This window comes from Tamandua tetradactyla, chromosome 6 (genome assembly GCF_023851605.1).
Source record: "Tamandua tetradactyla isolate mTamTet1 chromosome 6, mTamTet1.pri, whole genome shotgun sequence".
Lineage (NCBI taxonomy): Eukaryota > Metazoa > Chordata > Mammalia > Pilosa > Myrmecophagidae > Tamandua > Tamandua tetradactyla.
In genome coordinates, this window is record NC_135332.1 from 156,403,721 (window position 1) to 156,426,494 (window position 22,774).

Genomic DNA, 22,774 nt, shown 5'->3' on the forward strand with positions numbered 1-22,774 from the left:
TATGATACAGCTATTAAAAGAACATGAAAATAATTAGGTAAATTGTGAACTATATTACAGTATTAATTATCATGTAATAAGATAAAATCATAAATTTTGCACAAGTTTTATCGTAAGGATATCCAGGTTGTCTGTGCCAATCTCTACATCAATATTAGGTCTCAAAAATGTGAGTCTGATATATGAATGAAAGATAAAATTAAGAAGGGATTAATTATAACGAGTGCAAAAAATATATAATATGCTGAATCCACAAAAACAGCTTATAAAAACTCATAAATGTTCTTGGTCTAGGCTTAACATTTCGTCTCTCAGTTGACATGGCAAGTAGCACAGAAGAAGTATGTTTATATATCATGGGTTATAGTTATATTATGAATAGATGGAATATGATATGAACTGTGAGATAACCAGATGTTGGAATTAGCAGATAAGGATTTTAATGGAACTTTTACAATTTTATTCAAGTACATAAAAACACATAAGGATTGGAGTTGATATTATAGTTAAAGGAATATCAGGTAAATGACTAAGAAGGAAAATGAGGAGCTTTAGAGCATAGACGACATCCTGCAAGAATTCAATTGATAGGCAACCCTCGTAGTACTATATTGACTAACTGGCCTTATTTAGGCCAACTTGCAAATTAAAAAAATGACAATTCTAAATGATTTTTGTTTCTTACTCTGTGTACTCTATCACATACTCTGCTTCCTGATATTTGTATGAACATATATTTCTCCTTAAATGCCTTGTCACTCTACAAAGCAAATGATGATTCATATATGAATTTCTAATGTGACACAGAACACCCATAATGGTTTCTGTTTGTTTGTTTGTTTGTTTACCATGTTCCTCACTTCCTTCCAAACTCCTCCTGGCACAATCATTAATATCCATATTTCTACTATCTGTTCAAGGCAATCTAGGCTTTTACTATGTATGCTCCTCAAAATTCTTGCAGTCTCTTCCCATGATCAAATCCCCAGCTACATACAATTTTAGATATTTATTACCATAATATCCAAATTTCAAGTACCAAAATCTGTATTAGCTTCCCATTACTGCTATAATCAAATTACCGCAAATTTGTTACTTCATAGTGATAGTGGTAACAAGTCCAAAACAGTTCTCACTGGGCTAAATTCTAGAGCTATGTTTCCTTCTGGAGATTCTAGGGAAGAATCAGTTTTCCTGTCTTTTCCAGGTTCTAAAAGCTACCCATAGTCCTTGGCTCATAACTTGCTCCTGTCTTCAACACCAGCAAGGGGTGATCGAGAATTTGTCACAGTGCCTCACCATAATTCTGACTCTTCTGCCTCCCTTTTCCACTCTAAGAACCATTGCAATTACATTGCATTTACCTTTATTTAGAATAATCCCTTATTTTAAAGTCCATTGATTAATAACTATAATCCCATCTGCTATGTTAATTTCCTTTTACTACATAATGTAAACTACTCACAGGTTCTAGGGATTAGGCCGTGGATCTCTTTGGGAACCCATTATTCTATCTGCCATACAGGCCAATCTGACTTGTGGGCGAAAAGTACAAATATCTCAAATAGCATACCAAGTTAGAAATATTCTATGATCATCCTAAGCACTATATCCTCTTAGATATTAATATTGTAGTAGTTAATATATGCCAGAACCTTCTCTAAACACAACAATCTGAAAGTCACATAACCTATAATTGGTGAGCCTAAGATTCAAAAGCATGTAATTTGGCTCTAGAGTTTGTACTCTCAAACACAATCCTATCCTATCTTATAATACTTGTTCTATTTGCATAAGGTATAAGTAATATTTTCATATAAAACATGACCAAGTGGTATTTATTCCAGAAACATATGGATGGTTTAACAGATTAAAGGAAAACAGCAACAGGTAATCATTTCAATAAATGAATAAGCATTGATAAATTTCAGCATCTGCTCCTTATAAAATATCCTTGATTTAGAAATAGAAGTTAAGTTGTTTTCATCATAAGACATAATCAAAAATATAAGTGAAAGGGAAAATATAAGCTGGAGGAAAACTTTGCAACACATCTAGGTGACACAGGAACCATATTCAGAATAAGTAAATAATACCTGCAAATAACTAAAACGTTAAAAATCAGTATGAAAATGGAAATAAGATATGAAGAGATATTTATTAGAGGAAATAAATAACAGTCTCAAAACATTAAAAAGGATAGTGTGCTTCAACAATGAGGGAAATAGAAATTTAAACTACAATGAGATACCATTTTATACCGAATTGGTACAAAATAAGGTATCTGAAAACATTTGACCACAGAAAGATTTGAAGAATATGGTTCTTTCAAAACTTTTATGCATTGGTATTAATCAAAATTGGTTGAAGCCACCATGGAAATGTTTAAGTAATGGATGGTGGTGATGTTAAATTGTGAACACAAGAAACAGCACTGAAATATAAATCTGAATATGATTAAAGGGGGAAATGTTAGATTGTATATATGGGAATAGAATAAAAGTTTTTCAAAAGTCCATGAAACTATACTGCACAAATAGGGAACCCTAAATTAAACCATGGACTTAATTAATGGTAAAACTGTAAAAATTTGCTGTCATCAATTGTAACAAATGTTCCATACCAATGCAAGTGCGGTGATATATAGGAATCCTGTATCTGATCAATGATTGCTTTGTAAACACACAACTTCCGTAATTAAAAAAATAAACTGATTGAAGCACTTAAGAAGACAATATGCCATTTTTAAACGTTTGAGATTTGTCTACCCTCTAACCCATAATAATGAAATTTTGCATACGAGTGCCAGGACACATGTAAAAGAATACACAAAGCAGTTTTATTTCATTATTATTATTTTACTGCTGAAGAAAATCCTGACCGTCTCAGTTGGGCATGCTATTATTACAAATATTGTACAATGAATTCTCTTAAACACACAAAAATATATTGACTCACGGTTTTGAGGTTAGGAGAAGAACAGAAACAAGATGTTAGTAAGGCAATGCTTCCTCCCTAAGGTCTGTAACATCCTGGTGCTGGTGGCCAGGAAACCTTGGGCTTCCATGGTTCATATCCCTGCCTGTGTCACATGGCGATATCCTCTTGTTTCTCCGTTCTCTTTCAGAAGTCTCCAGACTTCTGACTTCTCGACTTTCTCTGTGGCTTTCTCCGACAGTGTCTGAATTTCTTCTGCTTATAAAGGACTCCAGCAATCTGGATTAAAGCCCATGCTCATTCAGATGGATGACACCTAATTAACATAATATCTTCAAGAGATCCTATTTGTGGGTGTGTGTTCACACCCACGCGGATGCAAATTAAGGCTAAGAACATGTTTAATTGTGGTACATAATTCAAACTACTAAACTAGTGTACATATACAAGTGAATGTACAAATACACCATGACACAGTGAACTCAAAGCAGACTCAGAAAGACTGTACATAGGGAAAGTCTAAGTATTTATTTATATAAGTATATAAATAAAATAACAACATAAAACTCTCACTATGTCATTTATGTATACATGAAATTTTTATGAAGCCATAACCAAAAAGGTAAGAATAATAAACACAAAACCAGTATTTTGTGTCACTTTCTAACAAAATAGTCTAAATTATGGTATCTCTGTCATATAATTAAAGTCAGTCTTCATTGTTCCACCTGATATTTTAATAACAAGTTTGTAATTAATATTTCATGGAGTATTAGAGTAATCACAGTTGTTTCAAAATGTTTGTGATGTTCTTAGTATATGGCTATAATCAGAATTAGTAATTAGAAATACTGACATAATGAAAACTAAAACTGATCAATAATGACTCAGTTAAAACAGAAGCTGATCAATAATAACACATAATATTTAGGTTCTGGGGATTTAGAATAAATTATGTTTTGAAACATATTTGAGGCAAAAGCAATGTGTCTTGAGTTAGAATACAATATTTAGAATTAGAAATATAAAATGCTTGCAAAAGAAAACAAATTGCTGTTTAAAAATAAATAAATAAAAATGAAGATGCTTTATGCCATTTCAGGTAGAATGAAGAAAATGTGTAGAAGAAAATCACATATAGACATTACAGGTAATTCTTGCTGTTGAGAGTCTTTTTCTTTTTAGGAAGGAGAGAAAAATATCTTATTGTTGAAAAAGAAAAAAAAGCAGATGCTCACATTCTGGATTTTACCAAAATATGTACTGAATATAACACAGTTTTAACAATACTGATGGGAACAGGTTCCTATTTAAAAATCCTTTATAGAAACATGATCAATAAACTGACAACACGAGACAATTTAAATGATTTGCCAACGCACCCATCCTTGTAATATATTGTATATTCTTTATTGAAGAAAATTGCAAAGGTACTTTACTTATGTGTACAGTGGAAAATTTGCACAAAATCAATGAATTTCAAGCAATTTTTACCTGTAGGTTTGTTTCTTAAAGTGAAATTTTATGTAGGCATGAAATGCATGTATTCTATAAAGTCAGAGTTTGTCTGAGTGATGTGTGGATCAAAATGGGAGAGCCTCTCCTGCCTCTCTAGCCATCTACCACTCCCTCTGTTAAAATCTCCTTGTTTAGATGTCCTTGCATTTCTCATGGAAATTTAGAGCACTAGGCTATGAGGAAGTCTAGTTCTTTCCAAAGTTAAAGTTCTATGATTTATAAAAGACAAGCCCTTTAACTTTAGAGATTTATTATGTGATTCATAATATCCCAAGTCTCCCTGTTCACTGAAATGATAGTTAAATATACTTTACTGGATACATTGTTATCTCTAAATTGTAAGCAATAAAACAGGGATTCAAATATAAAAAAATAAGCTTTCAAAAATCCTACATCAAGTGAATTTGGAGTGAGAGTAAGAAATAAACGAACGCTATCTTTAAACCCTGGTCCCTTTTTATCACATCACATTCCATAGGAAGCAAAAACTCATACTGTATGATTTCAAGGACACATTAAAAATTCTCCTGACTCTTAAATCTCTTTCTTAGCCCATCAACAAGGGGTGAATTTTTTTTTTTTTTATTAACGGAAAAAAAAAAAGAAATTAACACAACATTTAGAAATCATACCGTTCTACATATGCACTCAGTAATTCTTAACATCATCACATAGATGGCATGATCATTGTTTCTTAGTACATTTGCATCGGTTTAGAGGAACTAGCAACACAACAGAAAAAGATACAAAATGTTAATATAAAGAAAAGAAATAAAAATACTAATAATAGTAAAAAACAACAACAACAAACAAACCAACAAGCGAACAAAAACAAAAACAACCCTATAGCTCAGATGCAGCTTCATTCAATATTTTAACATGATTACTTTACAATTAGGTATTATTGTGCTGTCCATTTTTGAGTTTTTGTATCTAGTCCTGTTGCACAGTCTGTATCCCTTCAGCTTCAATTACCCATTGTCTTACCCTGTTTCTAACTCCTGCTGAACTCTGTTACCAATGACATATTTCAAGTTTATTCTCGAATGTCCGTTCACATCAGTGGGACCATACAGTATTTGTCCTTTAGTTTTTGGCTGGATTCACTCAGCATAATATTCTCTAGGTCCATCCATGTTGTTACATGGTTCATAAGTTTATCTTGTCTTAAAGCTGCATAATATTCCATCATATGTATATACCACAGTTTGTTTAGCCACTCTTCTGTTGATGGATGCCTTATCAAAGATCAAATGTCCATAGATGAGAGGGTCTATATCTGAGCACTCTATTCGATTCCATTGGTCGATATATCTATCTTTATGCCAATACCATGCTGTTTTGACCACTGTGGCTTCATAATAGGCCTTAAAGTCTGGCATCGCAAGACTTCCAGCTTCGTTTTTTTCCCTCAAGATGTTTTTAGCAATTCGGGGCAACCTGCCCTTCCAGATAAATTTGCTTATTGGTTTTTCTAATTCTGAAAAATAAGTTGTTGGGATTTTGATTGGTATTGCATTGAATCTGTAGATGATTTTAGGTAGGATTGACATCTTAATTATATTTAGTCTTCCAATCCATGAACATGGTATGCCCTTCCATCTATTTAGGTCTTCTGTGATTTCTTTTAGCAGTTTTTTGTAGTTTTCTTTATATAGGTTTTTTGTCTCTTTAGTTAAATTTATTCCTAGGTATTTTATTCTTTTAGTTGCGATTGTAAATGGGATTCATTTCTTGATTTCCACCTCAGCTTGTTCATTACTAGTGTATAGAAAAGCTACAGATTTTTGAATGTTGATCTTGTAGCCTGCTACTTTGCTGTACTTATTTATTAGCTCTAGTAATTTTGTTGTGGATTTTTCTGGGTTTTCTACATATAGTATCATATCGTCTGCAAACAGTGATAGTTTTATTTCTTCCTTTACAATTTTGATGCCTTGTATTTCTTTTTCTTGCCTAATTGCTCTGGCTAGAACTTCCAACACAATGTTGAATAATAGTGGTGATAGTGGACATCCTTGTCTTGTTCCTGATCTTAGGGGGAAAGTTTTCAATTTTTCCCCATTGAGGATGATATTAACTTTGGGTTTTTCATATATTCCCTCTATCATTTTAAGGAAGTTCCCTTGTATTCCTATCTTTTGAAGTGTTTTCAGCAGGAAAGGATGTTGAATCTTGTCAAATGCCTTCTCTGCATCAATTGAGATGATCATGTGATTTTTCTGCTTTGATTTGTTGATATGGTGTATTACATTAATTGATTTTCTTATGTTGAACCATCCTTGCATACCTGGGATGAATCCTACTTGGTCATGATGTATAATTCTTTTAATGTGTTGTTGGATACGATTTGCTAGAATTTTATTGAGGATTTTTGCATCTGTATTCATTAGAGAGATTGGTCTGTAGTTTTCTTTTTTTTGTAATATCTTTGCCTGGTTTTGGTATGAGGGTGATGTTGGCTTCATAGAATGAATTAGGTAGTTTTCCCTAAACTTCGATTATGTTGAAGAGTTTGAGGAGAGTAGGTACTAATTCTTTCTGGAATGTTTGATAGAATTCAGATGTGAAGCCGTCTGGTCCTGGACTTTTCTTTTTAGGGAGCTTTTGAATAACTAATTCAATCTCTTTACTTGTGATTGGTTTGTTGAGGTCGTCTATTTCTTCTTGAGTCAAAGTTGGTTGTTCATGTCTTTCCAGGAACCTGTCCATTTCATCTAAATTGTTGTATTTATTAGCGTAAAGTTGTTCATAGTATCCTGATATTACCTCCTTTATTTCTGTTAGTTCAGTAGTTATGTCTCCTCTTTCATTTCTAATCTTATTTATTTGCATCCTCTCTCTTCTTCTTTTTGTCAATCTTGCTAAGGGCCCATCAATCTTGTTGATTTTCTCATAGAACCAACTTCTGGTCTTATTGATTTTCTCTATTGTTTTCATGTTTTCAATTTCATTTATTTCTGCTCTAATCTTTGTTATTTCTTTCCTTTTGCTTGCTTTGGGATTAGTTTGCTGTTCTTTCTCCAGTTCTTCCAAGTGGACAGTTAACTCCTGCATTTTTGCCATTTCTTCTTTTCTGATAAAGGCATTTAGGGCAATAAATTTCCCTCTTAGCACTGCCTTTGCTACATCCCATAAGTTTTGATATGTTGTGTCTTCATTTTCATTTGCCTCTAGGTGTTTACTAATTTCTCTTGCAATTTATTCTTTGACCCACTTGTTGTTTAAGAGTGTGTTGTTGAGCCTCCATGTATTTATGAATTTTCTGGCACTCCGCCTATTATTGATTTCCAACTTCATTCCTTTATGATCCGAGAAATTGTTGTGTATGATTTCAATCTTTTTAAATTTGTTAAGACTTGCTTTGTGACCCAGCATATGGTCTATCTTTGAGAATGATCCATGAGCACTTGAAAAAAAGGTGTATCCTGCTGTTTTGGGATGTAATGTCCTATAAATGTCTGTTAAGTCAAGCTCATTTATAGTAATATTCAGGTTCTCTATTTCTTTATTGATCCTCTGTCCAGATGTTCTGTCCATTGATGAGAGTGGTGAATTGAAGTCTCCAACTATTATGGTATATGTGTCTATTTCCCTATTCATTGTTTGCAGTGTATTCCTCACGTATTTTGGGGCATTCTGCTTCGGTGCGTAAATATTTACAATTGTTATGTCTTCTTGCTTAATTGTTCCTTTTAATAGTATATAGTGTCCTTCTTTGTCTCTTTTAACTGTTTTACATTTGAAGTCTAATTTGTTGGATATTAGTATAGCCACTCCTGCTCTTTTCTGGTTGTTATTTGCATGAAATATCTTTTCCCAACCTTTCACTTTCAACCTATATTTATCTTTGGGTCTAAGATGTGTTTCCTGTAGACAGCATATAGAAGGATCCTGTTTTTTAATCCATTCTGCCAGTCTATGTCTTTTAATTGGGGAATTCAGTCCATTAACATTTAGAGTTATTACTGTTTGGATAATATTTTCCTCTACCATTTTGCCTTTTGTATTATATATATCATATCTGACTTTCCTTCTTTCTACACTTTTCTCCATGCCTCTCTCTTCTGTCTTTTTGTATCTGACTCTAGTGCTTCCTTTAGTATTTCTTGCAGAGCTGGTCTCTTGGTCACAAATTCTCTTAGTGACTTTTTGTCTGAGAATGTTTTAATATCTCCCTCATTTTTGAAGGACAATTTTGCTGGATATAGGAGTCTTGGCTGGCAGTTTTTCTCTTTTAGTAACTTAAATATATCATCCCACTGTCTTCTAGCTTCCATGGTTTCTGCTGAGAAATCTACACATAGTCTTATTGGGTTTCCCTTGTATGTGACAGATTGTTTTTCTCTTGCTGCTTTCAAGATCCTCTCTTTCTCTTTGACCTCTGACATTCTAACTAGTAAGTGTCTTGGGGAACGCCTATTTGTGTCTAATTTCTTTGGGGTGTGCTGCACTTCTTGGATCTGTAATTTTAGGTCTTTCATAAGAGTTGGGAAATTTTCAGTGATAATTTCTTCCATTAGTTTTTCTCCTCCTTTTCCCTTCTCTTCTCCTTCTGGGATACCCACTACACGTATATTTGTACGGTTCACATTGTCCTTGAGTTCCCTGATACCTTGTTCAAATTTTTCCATTCTTTTCTGGATAGTTTCTGTTTCTTTTTGGAATTCAGATGTTTCATCCTCCAAATCACTAATTCTATCTTCTGTCTCTTTAAATCTGTCATTGTAGGTATCCATTGTTTTTTCCATCTTTTCTACTTTATCTTTCACTTCCATAAGTTCTGTGATTCGTTTTTTCAGTTTTTCTATTTCTTCTTTATGTTCAGCCCATGTCTTCTTCATGTCCTCCCTCAATTTATCGATTTCGTTTTTGAAGAGGTTTTCCATTTCTGTTCGTATATTCAGCATTAGTTGTTTCAGCTCCTGTATCTCATTTGAACTATTGGTTTCTTCGTTTGACTGGGCCATATGTTCAATTTTCTGAGCGTGATCCATTATCTTCTGCTGGTGTCTGGGCATTTAGTCAGATTTCCCTGGGTGTTCGACCCCACAGGTTGAAAGATTTTTCTGTGCAATCTCTGGGCTCTGTTTTTCTTATCCTGCCCAGTAGGTGGCGCTCATGGCACACGTTTGTCTACGGGTTCCACCAGTGAAAGTTGCTGTGGGTCCTTTAACTCTGGAAAATTCTCGCCGTAGGGGAGGTTCGGCAGCCGAAGCGTCTTGGAAGAATGCCAGCCGGCCTGGGGTTCCGAATGCGTGGAGGGTCGCCGGCCGCCGCAGCACGGGAGAGCGTCCGGCCGAATTAGCTAGTCGGCCCGGGGCACCAAGCGTGGCGGGAGGGTGCCAGCTGTTGCAGCCCAGGAGAGTGCACTGTTCCCAGCCGGACGGGGGAGTCACGTGTTTGGAAGGGATCCCCCGGTCACTGTTCTCTGCAGTCTGGGGATTTCCGACCCAACTATTTCAGTTGTTCCAGGGGGCCTCGCGTGGTGGGGGCACCAGCCGCCGTGGCCTAAGGGGACCGCCTGTCCAACTCTACCAGCTGGCTGGAGCTGGTTCTCCCAGATAGTCAGCCGTTCCAGGATGGGGTACACCGTCCCTTTGATCTCCCTCGTGGCTCCGGGAGCTGCTCTGTATTATCTCCACTCCCCCAGTAGCTGTTCTGGAGGAGGAAAGGTGAGGGCAGCAAGGCTGTCGAGGCTGGTGGCGGAGGAGCCGGTGAAGGCGGGGGAAGAGGGCACCGTGGTGGTTGGAGAGCAGCCGTAGCAGGAGGGGGAAGAGAGGGGAGAAGGAGGGCGGGCGGGTCGGCTGCTGCGGGGCATGGGCGCCACGCGGCGGGCCGGCGGAGAAAGAGAGGGGAGAAGGAGGGCGGGCGGGTCGGCTGCTGCGGGGCGTGGGCGCCGCGTGGCGGGCCGGCGGAGAAAGAGGGGGGGTGAATTTTTAATAATGAAATTCTAATTTTATCCCTAATAGCATTGGTTCTTTGATAAAAGGCAAATATCTCCAGAAAAATAATACAATGCCACCATCATTTCTCAACATGTTAAGGTAGCAAATTGAAAAGTTATTTCAAATGAGTTCTAGAGAGAAGTGAAATATCTGGATAGTAGTCTAAACAAAGAATGATAGTGGAGCCAATTTCCAGTTGTTCTTAAAAGCTTAGGCGTGAAGACATACAGACCCACATTATAACATTTGGAAATGGGGGTAATAACTGTACAAATTTCACAGAGTTTTTGTAAGGGTTGAGGACATATAAAGCACTAAGCAACAACAATATGCACAGAGTAAATGCTAAATAAATCAAAACTATTAATACTAAAGGATGTCCATGCAAGGAAGAAAATAATGTGTAGTTATGGAGGACAACAGAAATGCAAAATTAATTCTAAGTTAGGAGGTATGAAATGTAGCTACATCTCAGCTTTCTGTGAATGATTGCATAGATAATTTTAACCTCTCTAAATCTCATTTGTAGAATGAGGGGGAAATACAGTGGTTGGATAATGATCTCTAAGTGTTCTTTCACGTCAAATGTTCTGTGGTTTTCATAATTGTGCCCTGTAATGACCATAACTATAACAACCTGGAAACAGCTTTTTTACAATAGCTAAGAAGTGACTTTTCCTGGAAAATATTTTAATTTTATAAGATTTGATGTGCTAGTTGATTGGATATAGAGCAGAGGTCTTATAGAATCTGGACTCATATATCACTTCTAAGTGTGGAAAAATCAGTGTCATTATGATTGCATTTACTTTTTTTTTTTTTTTTTTTTTTTTAAACATTTTCTTGTTTTATTATATTTTGTTTGTTTGTTTGTTTTTACATGGGCTGGGGCCGGGAATCGAACCGGGGTCCTCCGGCACGGCAGGCAAGCACTCTTGCCCGCTGAGCCACCGCGGCCCGCCTGCATTTACTTTTAAACACATATATATGTAGGCTTCCAAACACATTTATAAGAGGGGAAAGATCTTATTTTAGAACACATTTTATGCCTTGCATCAGATAAGGCAGTAATTTTTCACTCAGTTTAAATAGAGGAAGTAATTGCAATAAAGAATAAAGCAGATATGAAGGAAAAGAAAAAAAAAAACTCTTCCTGGTGGTTTCCACTGCCTTAAAATTACAGCACAATCTCATTAGGCAATAATGTAAATGGAAATTACTTGCTCTTGTAGCCCTGGTTATATTCCTACTAGGTCATTTGCATACTGTTCAATGATTGGATTACTGGTGAGGCTGAGAGGTCTCAGAACTGCATTCCTGTGTATTCTCGTCTAATTCCATTACTGTGACTATGAAGAGAAATAATTTCCTGAACCTCATAATATGATCCTCATGAAAACATACAAGCATAACAACCTTCCTTAGATTTTAGATAACTGTAAGAAGTACAAACTCTATTCCGCACTGATCTTAGCCAAAAGACCAAGAAGTGATAAACTCTATTCTTATGTTAGCCCAAAGCTGGATAATTTTAAAAGTTTTAAAAATTTCCCTAGTTTAAGTAATGGGATGTTAATTACTTAACCATACCAAGTATAATGGTCCAATGCTTATTTTTTCTATTAACTATAGTATCTATCATTACATATACACACGCAAATCCCATCAAGTAAAAAAGAATAAACATAAAGTCTTAAAAATAAAAGACAAAAATACATAGAAATAAATTTTTAAAGCTTAAGTCCCCTTTCCCACAAAGTTTCTCATCACTTTTACAGTGTCAGCAGCGCTATTAAAATCATTTTTAATATTTAAAAATTGTTTTAAAATTAGACATTGTTGTCACTGAGTGTTCATGTTTCATTTAAACTTGCCACCATTTCTCTTCAATGGCACATCTGAGGGATTAGCTTTGAGAGATCCATACTGAACAACATTTGAGATTACTGAAGTGAACATTGGTACTGGTATTTAAAGGAAACACTAGTAATGTAGGCCAGTTCTTCAAATATCCTAGGATTAGGGAAATATTCAAATAGTAGAGTGGGAATTTACATTTTTAAAATATGCTGAGCAATTATTTTCCTTATTCACATTTATGTATAACATTTTCTACTAATATCCGATCTTCCAATCCTTTAGTGCTTTTTAAAAAATTTTGAAATTAGGAATTGGAATATCTAGAATGACAGTATCAATGGAGATGTGAAGTATTCAATCTGTCAATTTTTCATGATGTTAGTTTATTTTAGAATTCTCAGAGTCAGCATGAAACCTCACATTCAGGTTAGATCTGAATTTTTAGGGTAATATGGAACAGTATCAAGCACACAGTGAGAATTCATTAAAAAGGTCCTAATAAATTCATGACATAATTAAAATAAAAACATTGTCATAAAATGGGACTAGATAATAATCCCCATAAAGTCATGCTTAATATTAAGTTAAAAACATATAGCTAAGTCAAAGGAAAGCTTTAACATTCAGCACACAATGAAAGAGAATAGGCCTTAAATTCAAGGTGACACAGGCTCAAATCCAATTTAAACACTTATTCTCAGAATAATTTTGATCATGTTGCTTAATGTAAGATTCTCAATTTCATAATTAGAAATATAGACATACATAGTTTGTACAGTTTGTATAAAAACATACATAATTTATACAGTTTATATGAAATTAAATTAGATAACACCTATGAAATTCTGGACAATTCAGAAATATATTTTTTCATTGTTCTTATTTCCATCAACTTCTTATTTTTATTGTGATAATATATATAAGCACAAAATTTCCCAGTTTAACCATTATGTGTAAAATTCAGCTAGGTTAATTATATTCAAAATGTTATGCTACCAACACCACTATTTATCACCTAAAGTAGACCCAAAACTCTGTACTCTTCAAACAATTACAGTGGCTTTCCATCCTCTCTCCTCTAGTCCCTGGTAACCTCTAATCTATTGTCTGTGTCTATGCATTTGCTTATACCAGGTATTTCATTTAAATCAAATCATACATATTTGTCCTTTTGTGTCTGCCTTTTTCACTCAACGTGATTTATTAAGGTCTCATCCATATTGTAGATGCATCAGAGCTTCATTCCTTTTTATGCATGAATAATATTCATTATATGCATACTCTGAATTTTATTTATCCATTCACTGTCGATGAACACTTGGGTGCTTTCCACCTTTTGGCTATTGTGAATAATGTTGCTGTAAACATTGGTATTCATATATCTGTTTGAATAACTGTCTTCAGTTATTTTGGGTCAATGGCTAGAAGTTTAGTTACTAGGTCATATGGTAATTCTATGTGTTCTAGTTTGCTAGCTGCCGGAATGCAATATACCAGAAACAGAATGGTTTTTAAAAAGAGGAATTTAATGAGTTGTTAGTTTACAGTTCTAAGGCTGAGAAAATGTCCCAATTAAAGCGAGTCTATAGAAATGTCCAATCTAAGGCATCCAAGGAAAGATACTTTGGTTCAAGAAGGCCGATGAAGTTCATGGTTTCTTTCTCAAGTGGAAGGGCACAAGGTGAACACAGTCAGGGTTCCTCTCTCATCTGGAAGGGCACATGGTGAACATGGCATCATCTGCTACCTTCTTCTCCTGGCTTTCTGTTTCCCTGGGAGGCATTTTCCTTCTTCATCTCCAAAGGTTGCTGTCTGGTGGACTCTGCGTCTTGTGGCTACATCGTTCTGCTCTCTCTTAATGTCTCATTCTCCAAAATGTTTCCTCTTTTAGAGGACTCCAATAAACCAGTCAAGACCCACCCAAATAGGTGGAGACATGTCATCACCTAATCCAGTTTAACAGTCACTCTTGACTAAATCACATCATCCAGCAAGATGATCTGATTTCAGTTTCAAACATACAGTATTGTAGGGACTACTCCACCTATATGAAATGGAATTTTGATCAAAACATGGCTTTTCTAGGGGACATACTTCCTTTCAAACCAGCACACTATGTTTAACTTTCTAAGGAATTGTCAAACTGTGTTCTGTGATGACTGCACTATTTTACATGACCATTAGCTTCCATGAGGTTTCATCTTCTCTGAGTACTTGATAATATTTGTTATTTTCAATATTTATAATAGCCATCCTAGAGAGTGTAAAGTGGTTTTGATTTGCATTTCCTTGATGGCTAATGATGTTGAGCCTCTTTTCATTTGCTTATAGTCCATTTGAATATTTTCTTTGGAGAAATGCGCAACCAAATCCTTTGCCCATTTATTAATTGAATTGTTTGTCTTTGTTGTTGAGATGTAGGAATTCTTTATATGTTCTGACTAAGGAATCCCCAAAATTACCAGTCATCTAGAAGATACCAACTCTGGAAGAAGCAAGCCTTGAAACCCATTAAATTCCTGTTGATAAGCCAACCCATTATATGCTATTTGTTTCAGCACTGAGAAGCTAAAATAACCCTTGTCAGATATATGATTTCCAAATATTTTCTCCCATTCTCTAGGTGGGTCTTTTTACTTTCATGACAATGTCTTTTGATGCACAAAAGCTTTTTTTTTTTAATTTAACAAAAGCTAATTTGTCCATTTTTGTCTTTATTTCTCATGCTTTTCGTGTTATTCTATGATATCACTGACAAATCTAAGGTCCTGAATACACACCCTTATTTCTTCTTCTAAGAGTTTTATGGTTTTAGCACTTATATTTAGGTCACGGTTCCATTTTTTATATAAATGTGAGGGAAAGGGTCCAATTCCATTGCTTTTTGCATTGATAAGCAGTTTTGAAGAGACTATTTTCCCCATTTGCTACTCTTAACAAAAAGCAATTGACCATATATGTGTGGGTTATTAATGAACTCTCAATTCTCCTCCATTGACCTATTTGTCTGTCCTTATTCCAGCATCTTTAGTGTATCTCTGCTGTCAGTGATGAAATTGGGAAGTATAAGTCATAAAACTTTGCACTTCCTTTTACAACATGGTTATGGCTACCTGGTATCCCCTGTCGTTTAATATGAATTCAATTGTATTTTCCATTTCTGCAAAAAAAGCTTCTTGAATTTTGATTTGGATTGTGTTCAATCTGTAAATCACTTTAGGTAGTATTGACATCTTAACATGGTTAAATTTTCTAATCCATGAATATGGGATGTCTTTCCATTTATTTACATCTTCTTTAATTTCTCTCAGCAGTGTTTTGTAGTTTTTCATATAAAAGTATTTTAAATACTTGGTTAAATTTATTCCCAGATACTCTATTTTGGATGATATCTAAATAGAATTGCTTTTTTTGTTGTTTCTCTTTCAGATTGTCCATGCTGGCATGCAGAAACAGAACTGATTTTTGGTGTTGATCTTGTACCCCTCAACTTTGCTGAGTTTCTTTTTTAGCACTAGAATTTTTATTGTGGATTCTTTGGGATTTTCTATATATATAATATCATATCATCTGCAAATAGAGATATTTTTTCTTCTTCCTTTCTAACTTGGATGCCTTCTGTTTATTTAACATTCTGCTTTGTTGCACTGCCTAGAATTTCCAGAATCATATTGAACAGTACTGATGAAAGTGGGTATTCTTTTCTTGTTCCAGATCTTAGTAGTCTTAGCAGTCTTTATTATTGAGTGTGATGTTAGCTGTGGATTTTTCGTATATGACCTTTGTCATATTGAGGAAGTTCTCTTCTATTCCTAATTTTCTGTGTATTTTTATCAAGAAAAGGTGTCAAGTTTTGTTATATGCCTTTCTGCATCAATTGAGATGATTATACATTTTTAAATTTCCTTCTTTCCATTAATGTGGTATACCACGTTGATTTTTTTTTTTTTTTATGTTGAATCATTGAGTTAAATCTCACTTGGTCATGATGTGTTATTCTTTTAATGCACTGTTGAATCAGATTGGTAGTATTTTGTTGAGAGTTTTTTCCATCTATATTCACAAGGGATATTGATTGCTATCTTCTTCCTTGCCTGTGTGCATGTGTGTGTGTGTGTGTGTGTGTGTGTCTGCTTAATCTTTCTTTATTAGTAGGGTGATGGTGTCCTTATATAATGAGTTAGAAAGTATTTCCTCCTCTTCTATTTTTCAGGAACGTGTGGAAGGAATGGTGTTAATTCTTTTTATGTTTGGTAAAATTCAAGTTAAGCCATTTGGTTCTGTAGTTTTTCTTCTTGGGAAGTTTTTTATTCTAATTCAATGTTGTTCTAGTTTGCAAGCTGCCAGAACACAACACACCAGAGATGGATTGGCTTTTATTGAAAGGGGATTTATTTCATTAGTTCTTCAGAGGAAAGGCAGCTAACTTTCAACTGAGGTTCTTTCTTACATGGGAAGGCATAGGGTGATCTCTGCTGGCCTTCTCTCCAGGCCTCTGGGTTCCAACAACTTTCCCTGGGGTGATTTCTTTCTGCACCTCCAAAAGGCCTGGGCTGAGTTGCGGGTGCTGAGATGAGGTATGCTCAGTTGCTTGGGCTGTGCTACGTTGTGCTCTCTCATTTAAGCACCAGCCAATTAAGTCAAATGTCATTCGTTGCAGCAGGCATGCCTCCTAGCTGACTGCAGATGTAATCAGCAACAGATGAGGTTCACGTACCATTGGCTCATGTCCACAGCAACAGAACTAGGTGCCTTCATCTGGCCAAGTTGACAACTGAATCTAATTACCACAAATGTCTTATTCATGGTCTGTTAAGACTTTCTGTTTCTTTTGAATTGATTTTGGTAGTAATTGTGCTTCTAGGAATTTGTCCATTTTAATCTAGGTTTTCCATTTTGTTGCCTAAAACTGTTCACTGTCCTCTTATAATCTTTTTTATTTCTACTCTCAGTAGTAACACCTACATTTTCAATTCTGATTTTGGTTACTTGAGTTCTCCTTTTTTTACCTTTGACCATCCAGGTAAATTTTTGCTAATTTTTATAGATTTTTTTCAAACAACAATTTTTTATTTTGTTGATTCTCTTTATTGTTGTTCTAGTCCCTTTTTCATTTATTTTTGTTGTATTCTGTATTATTTCTTTCATTCTATTCACTTAGAAGTTAGTATCCTCCTCTTTTTTCTTGTTTTTCCAATTGTGATGTTAGATTACTGATTTGAGATCTTTCTTCTTCCTTGATGTAAGCATTTACAGCTATAAATTTCCTTCTGAGCACTTCTTTTGATGCACTGCATATGTTTTGCTATGGTGTGGTTTTGTTTTCATTCATCATAGCATTTTCTAATTTCTTATGTGATTATTTATTTGCCCCATTGGCAATTTAAGAGCACATTGTTTAATTTCTACCTATTTGTGAATTTTCTTGTTCTCTGCTATTGATTTCTAGCTATATTCCATTGTAGTCAGAGAAGACATTTTATATAATTTCAATCTTTAAATTTAATGAGAGTTGTTTTGTGATACAACATATGGCTTATCCTGGGGAATGGTCCATGTACATTCGAGAAGAATGTGCATTCTGCTATTATAGGGTGGAATGCTCTATATATTTCTGTGAGGTCTAATTAATTTATAGTATTGTTCAAATCCTCTAGATGGTCTATCCATTATTCAATGTAGTGTATTTAAGTCTTCTGCTATTGAGCTAAAGCTCTCTTTTTCTCCTTTCAAAATCATTACTATCTATTTCATATTTTGGACCTTTGTTATATAGTTGCATACATGTTTATAATTTTTATATCTTTTTGTTGAATTGACATTATTATTAATATATAGTGTTCTTCTTTATCTCTTGCAGTAGTTTATGACTTAAAGTCTACCTAATTCAATATTAAATTAGCCATCCTGAAGATTTCATTACTATTTGCAAAGAATATTTTTTCCATTCTTTCACTTTCCATATATTTCTGTCTTTGAATTTAAGATGAGCTGATTTTAAATAGCATATATTTGGATTACACTTCTTTATCCATTCTGCCCATCCCTGTTTTTTTATTGGATATTTTAATTCATTTACATTTAAAGTAATTGGCTATTTGGTTTTTGTTGATTTTTTTTTTTTTCTTTTGCATGGGCAGGCACCGGGAACTGAACCCTTGTCTCTGACTGGCAGGCAAGAACTCTGCCTGCTGAGCCACCATGGTCTGCCAGCTATTTGGTTTCTTTAAGCCTTATTTGTCCCTCATTTCTTCCATTGATGCCTACTTTTGTGCTTAGTTTATCTTTTTAGTTAACTACTTAGAATTCCTTCTAATTTCATTTTGTGCATTTTTTACTTATATATTTTTTGTGGCATTAAATGTAACATCTTAAATCTATAATGATCTCATTTCATTTGATACCAACTTGACTTTAATAGTATGCACAAACTTTGTTTTTATAATCCTCTGCCCCACACCCCAACTTCTTGTTTTTATATATATCACATAAAATCTGACACCATAGATTTTATATTTTGTATTTATTTGTATTTTATATCATATCCAAAGTAAAAAGTGGTGTTACAATCCAAAAATATAATAACATTGGCACTTATAATTACTCGTGTATTTACCATTACTGAAGATCTTTATTTCTTCATGTTGCATCAAGCCTCTATTTTTTTTAAAGTTATAAAACAAATAAAATTATGCGTTTTTATTTTTAAAAAGTAAGGCCTTTAACATAGAATTAAAAATTCAAGTCCACTTTCATTCAAAGCATCATGTTTCTACTGAGAAGGAAACTTAAACATGTAATGAAACATTTATAAAATACCAATATTTTTAATTAACAAAAGAGATTTTGTGACCCATTATTAAATATAATAACACCATGCTGTAAATTGGGTAATATGCAGCATATCAAGTATTTATTTATGAATTTTCCAGGGCTTAAATCATGGAAAATATTTAATACTATGCTCAATTCCAACAAATTCTAAATTTTCCTATATTAATGCCTTTTTACTAGTTAATTGGTGTGTTGTAGTATATGTAAAGTAGTTTTAAGGTTAGGAAAAGGGAAATATAATTAAAAAATAAATATTTTCCAAAAGCATACAACATACCCTTCACAATCACATGTACTTTGATTTTCCTAAAAGTCATTGCATCAATTAAAACCATTATTCATGTGCCAATCTGGCTATTATTCTAGCAATAAAATGAGAATGCATTACTTCACAATGTTAAATGAGTTTTGCTTCTGAACCAGTTATAAGGAATGTTTCAAATGACAGAAATAAAAATTGTGCTACTAGTTGTGGTTTGTAAAGCTGGAACAAAGTTTGTCTTTGTAACCTTATTTTTTACAGCTGTTTCTGTTAAGGTACCTAGAATGCATATGGCTGCCAATCCTTCAGTGTTTATAGATGAAGGCCCTATTGGCGTTTTGGCTAAAATTTTTTTTTCTTTTTTTATTGTACAACTCTCTCATGTGCATTGTTAACCATTCAGCATTTCTGACTTCAATGTAACTAAATGCCAATTGACCCCCTTCTCCCATTGCAGAAATCAAAATATGTCTTCATCCATTTCCAAATTTCTCTTGAGAGGCATTGCAATCCCCCCTACTTAGTTCAGAACCAATGTCAATATAAAAATGTAGTAACATCCTTACTAATCACTGTTTTAGCTTTAATTCCTCTACCAGATGCACTAAACATATAATTAGTAGGGCTGAACTTCTAATCTTAATTCTCAAGTTTTATTCCCTGCTCTGTGCCTTGTCAGATACTACTTTTCCCATATGAAATAATTTATTTCATCATCTCTACTTAATTTTCATCCATCATTAAAGCTAGAGATCAGGAAGGAATTAGACATTTCCACTGTGACCCATGTAAAAACCATAACCCCCAACTGTTCCACCCTCTTGTTAAACCCAAGTTGTCCAAACAACAGTTCTTAAATCATGACTCCATCCTCGCTGGCCCGATATCCTGTCTGTTGATTAATAAAACCTGAGTTTCCTTATGTTTTCCAAGAATTTGAACATGCCTTTTGGTTGTTCTTTCTCCTTCCACAGCTTTGTTGCCAGACTTAAAGCAGGACCAGACTTCCTGCCTCCCTTTAAGTATTCTTTAGGAATTCCAGAGTCAATGGAGACCTTGTTCTACTCCTCTTTTTAGGTTCTTGGAGCTGGATAGTCCAACGAGTATAGTTCCTGCTCTGTATACTACACTAATGGATTTAGAGTAATGCTTGAGGGTTGATTGTCTTCGTCATTGTTTGTAAACCTTTTGCTTGATTTTACTGTTTCATGCTTGAGATGCTTACATATGAGACAGGAGTGCAGTGCCCAGTTTTTACAACACATATCCTTTATTGCCTGTAATATGTGAGGGAAAGCAATAGACAACAGTAAGTCACAAGTTCAAGCCAGACCAGCACCCATCCTCCTTCCCTGTCTTTGTGTGAAAGTATAATGGAGCCAATAAGATGAGTATTTGAATACTTGTAAGGATCTTACTAAGGAACATGTAGAATTACAATGGTAACTTTGAGGAGCTTTTGACATAAGATTGTTTACTTGTGAAGTATATTTGAAATAGGAAAATACATTCTTGAGGAGATTAACTGTCATGTCTTTTACAAAGAGAGAGATGACTTAGTAGAACAAAAATTTTATTTAAACCAGCTACAATATGTATATAGGTGTCAAAATCCCTTTCCCGCATCTAATATTTCTCTCTTCCTTGCAAAGGGAAAATAATTAGCTTTTTACAATGACAGCTTCATGTTTGTCTGTAGCTGGTTTCCTTCTTTCCCTAATTCTTTGTCTTTTTTCCTATTTTACCATTCTATTCTTTTAGTCTTGAGAAGGTTTAGAGATTAATTAACCAGCAATTATTTTCTGTTTTTGTGTAATCTAGGAATATCTATTCAAAATAAAAAATCAAGAGTTTTATATTGTAAAATTTTATTTTTTAAAATATTAAATTCAAGTATTTTTGCTTAAAAATTATTTACTATGTAAAAAAATGCATGTATATTAAAGTAAACTGCAACTGAGAAATATAATTGAATGACAGCCTCAGTTGATAAATGAGCTCTGATTCCAAAAGGAAGATATTTAGCATGATTTAAAGATGTTACAATTTAATTTGTGCCAGAGACCTGGGTTCGATTTCCGGTGCCTGCCCGTACCAAAAAACAGAAAAAAAAATTACATTGTAAAAGCAAAATTTAGTAGTGATAGAAGAAGATCATGTAATAGTCCTAATAAATAAATGAGTCTTCAGGCAATTTAGAACAAATTAATGATATTGATTTGAAGAACATTCTACATCTTCTTCTGATTTTATTGAATAAAATGAATGCCAATAAGCTATTCAAATTTATGCAAGGTTAAGATAAAGCTTCTCGTGATTTAAGCATCTTCATTTCCTACATTAGTTTTCATTATTTCCACAAATGTTTAAGATTTAAAGTAAGCAAAATTGCATTTGACTACACAAAATTGTAATAATGAGTGGCTTTCAAATGAGTTTAATCTCATGAGTTTTTATAGTACTACAAATAATGAGATTTATTTAATGATTTAAATTGTAATCTCCAGATCCTTAGTAGTGTGAGACCTTAGACTAATATTAAATTTAATGAAGTAATAAGTAATCACTGGATATCTAGATAATTTCAAAGTAAGTAAAAGTTACAAAACCTTGCTGAAATTAGATTTAACTTAATTTCTATATTCTGCCAAGTGGCTAAAGATTAATAAGATGTAAAATTATTTGTTTTATTTTTGATATTTTAAAATTTGTAAAGTTGATATGAACTATCTGCTCATGGAGAAAAACAGTTAGCCATTCCTGTTTTCTAGTTTTCTCTGTATCTGGAGGAAGCTATGTTGGTCATTGAAATGATAGTTGGTGTAAAAGATTAAAATTCTAATAAATATAGGAATTAAAAGAAATATGAATTTTATATAGAAAAATGGATATAGTTGTTTCATAGTGAAATCACATAGTTTATTAAGTTGAGAAATGTAATATAGCATATATATGATTCTATTTGATATGCTGATGATTATTTCGTTTTGTTTTTTGCATGGGCAGTCAACAGGAATCGAACCTGGGTCTCTGGCATGGCAGGCAAGAACTCTGCCACTGAGCCACCGTTACCCACTCCCTAATTGTATTTTAAATACAAAGATAAAAGACTTATTTTTTATCTATTTATGTAGATAGTAGAAATAAAGTTATACTAAGATTATGAAGATAATAAAATGAATATAAAAGAAATGATGAAATATATTAACATTTTCATAGTGTCTCACTGTTTCTTGAGTTATCCATAAGGTATAAGTTTATAAATCATTCACTGTAAAATATTACTAGGTAATACACATTTAATGTAAAATTTGAATTTGGGTTTCTTTCAATGAAATGACCAAGTTATTCTTAGCCTAAATAACTAAAGTTTCTATCATCAAAAAATTTTTTTAAAGCTCTGTATTTCTGGCAT

At 33.9% G+C, this 22,774-nt stretch overlaps 1 long non-coding RNA gene across 2 annotated transcripts in view; it reads right to left on the reverse strand.

Annotated features, from left to right (window-relative positions):
• The window catches only part of LOC143686450 (uncharacterized), a 116,555-nt gene that overhangs the window by 53,318 nt on the left and 40,463 nt on the right, over window positions 1-22,774 (reverse strand). Inside the window, exon 5 of one of the 2 annotated variants that reach the window (XR_013177161.1) lies at window positions 20,169-20,636. The exons of the other annotated variant lie outside the window; for it this stretch is intronic. This is a non-coding gene — a long non-coding RNA (uncharacterized LOC143686450). Of the gene's footprint in view, window positions 1-20,168; window positions 20,637-22,774 lie in introns of those variants that run through there. 2 annotated transcript variants of the gene reach the window in all.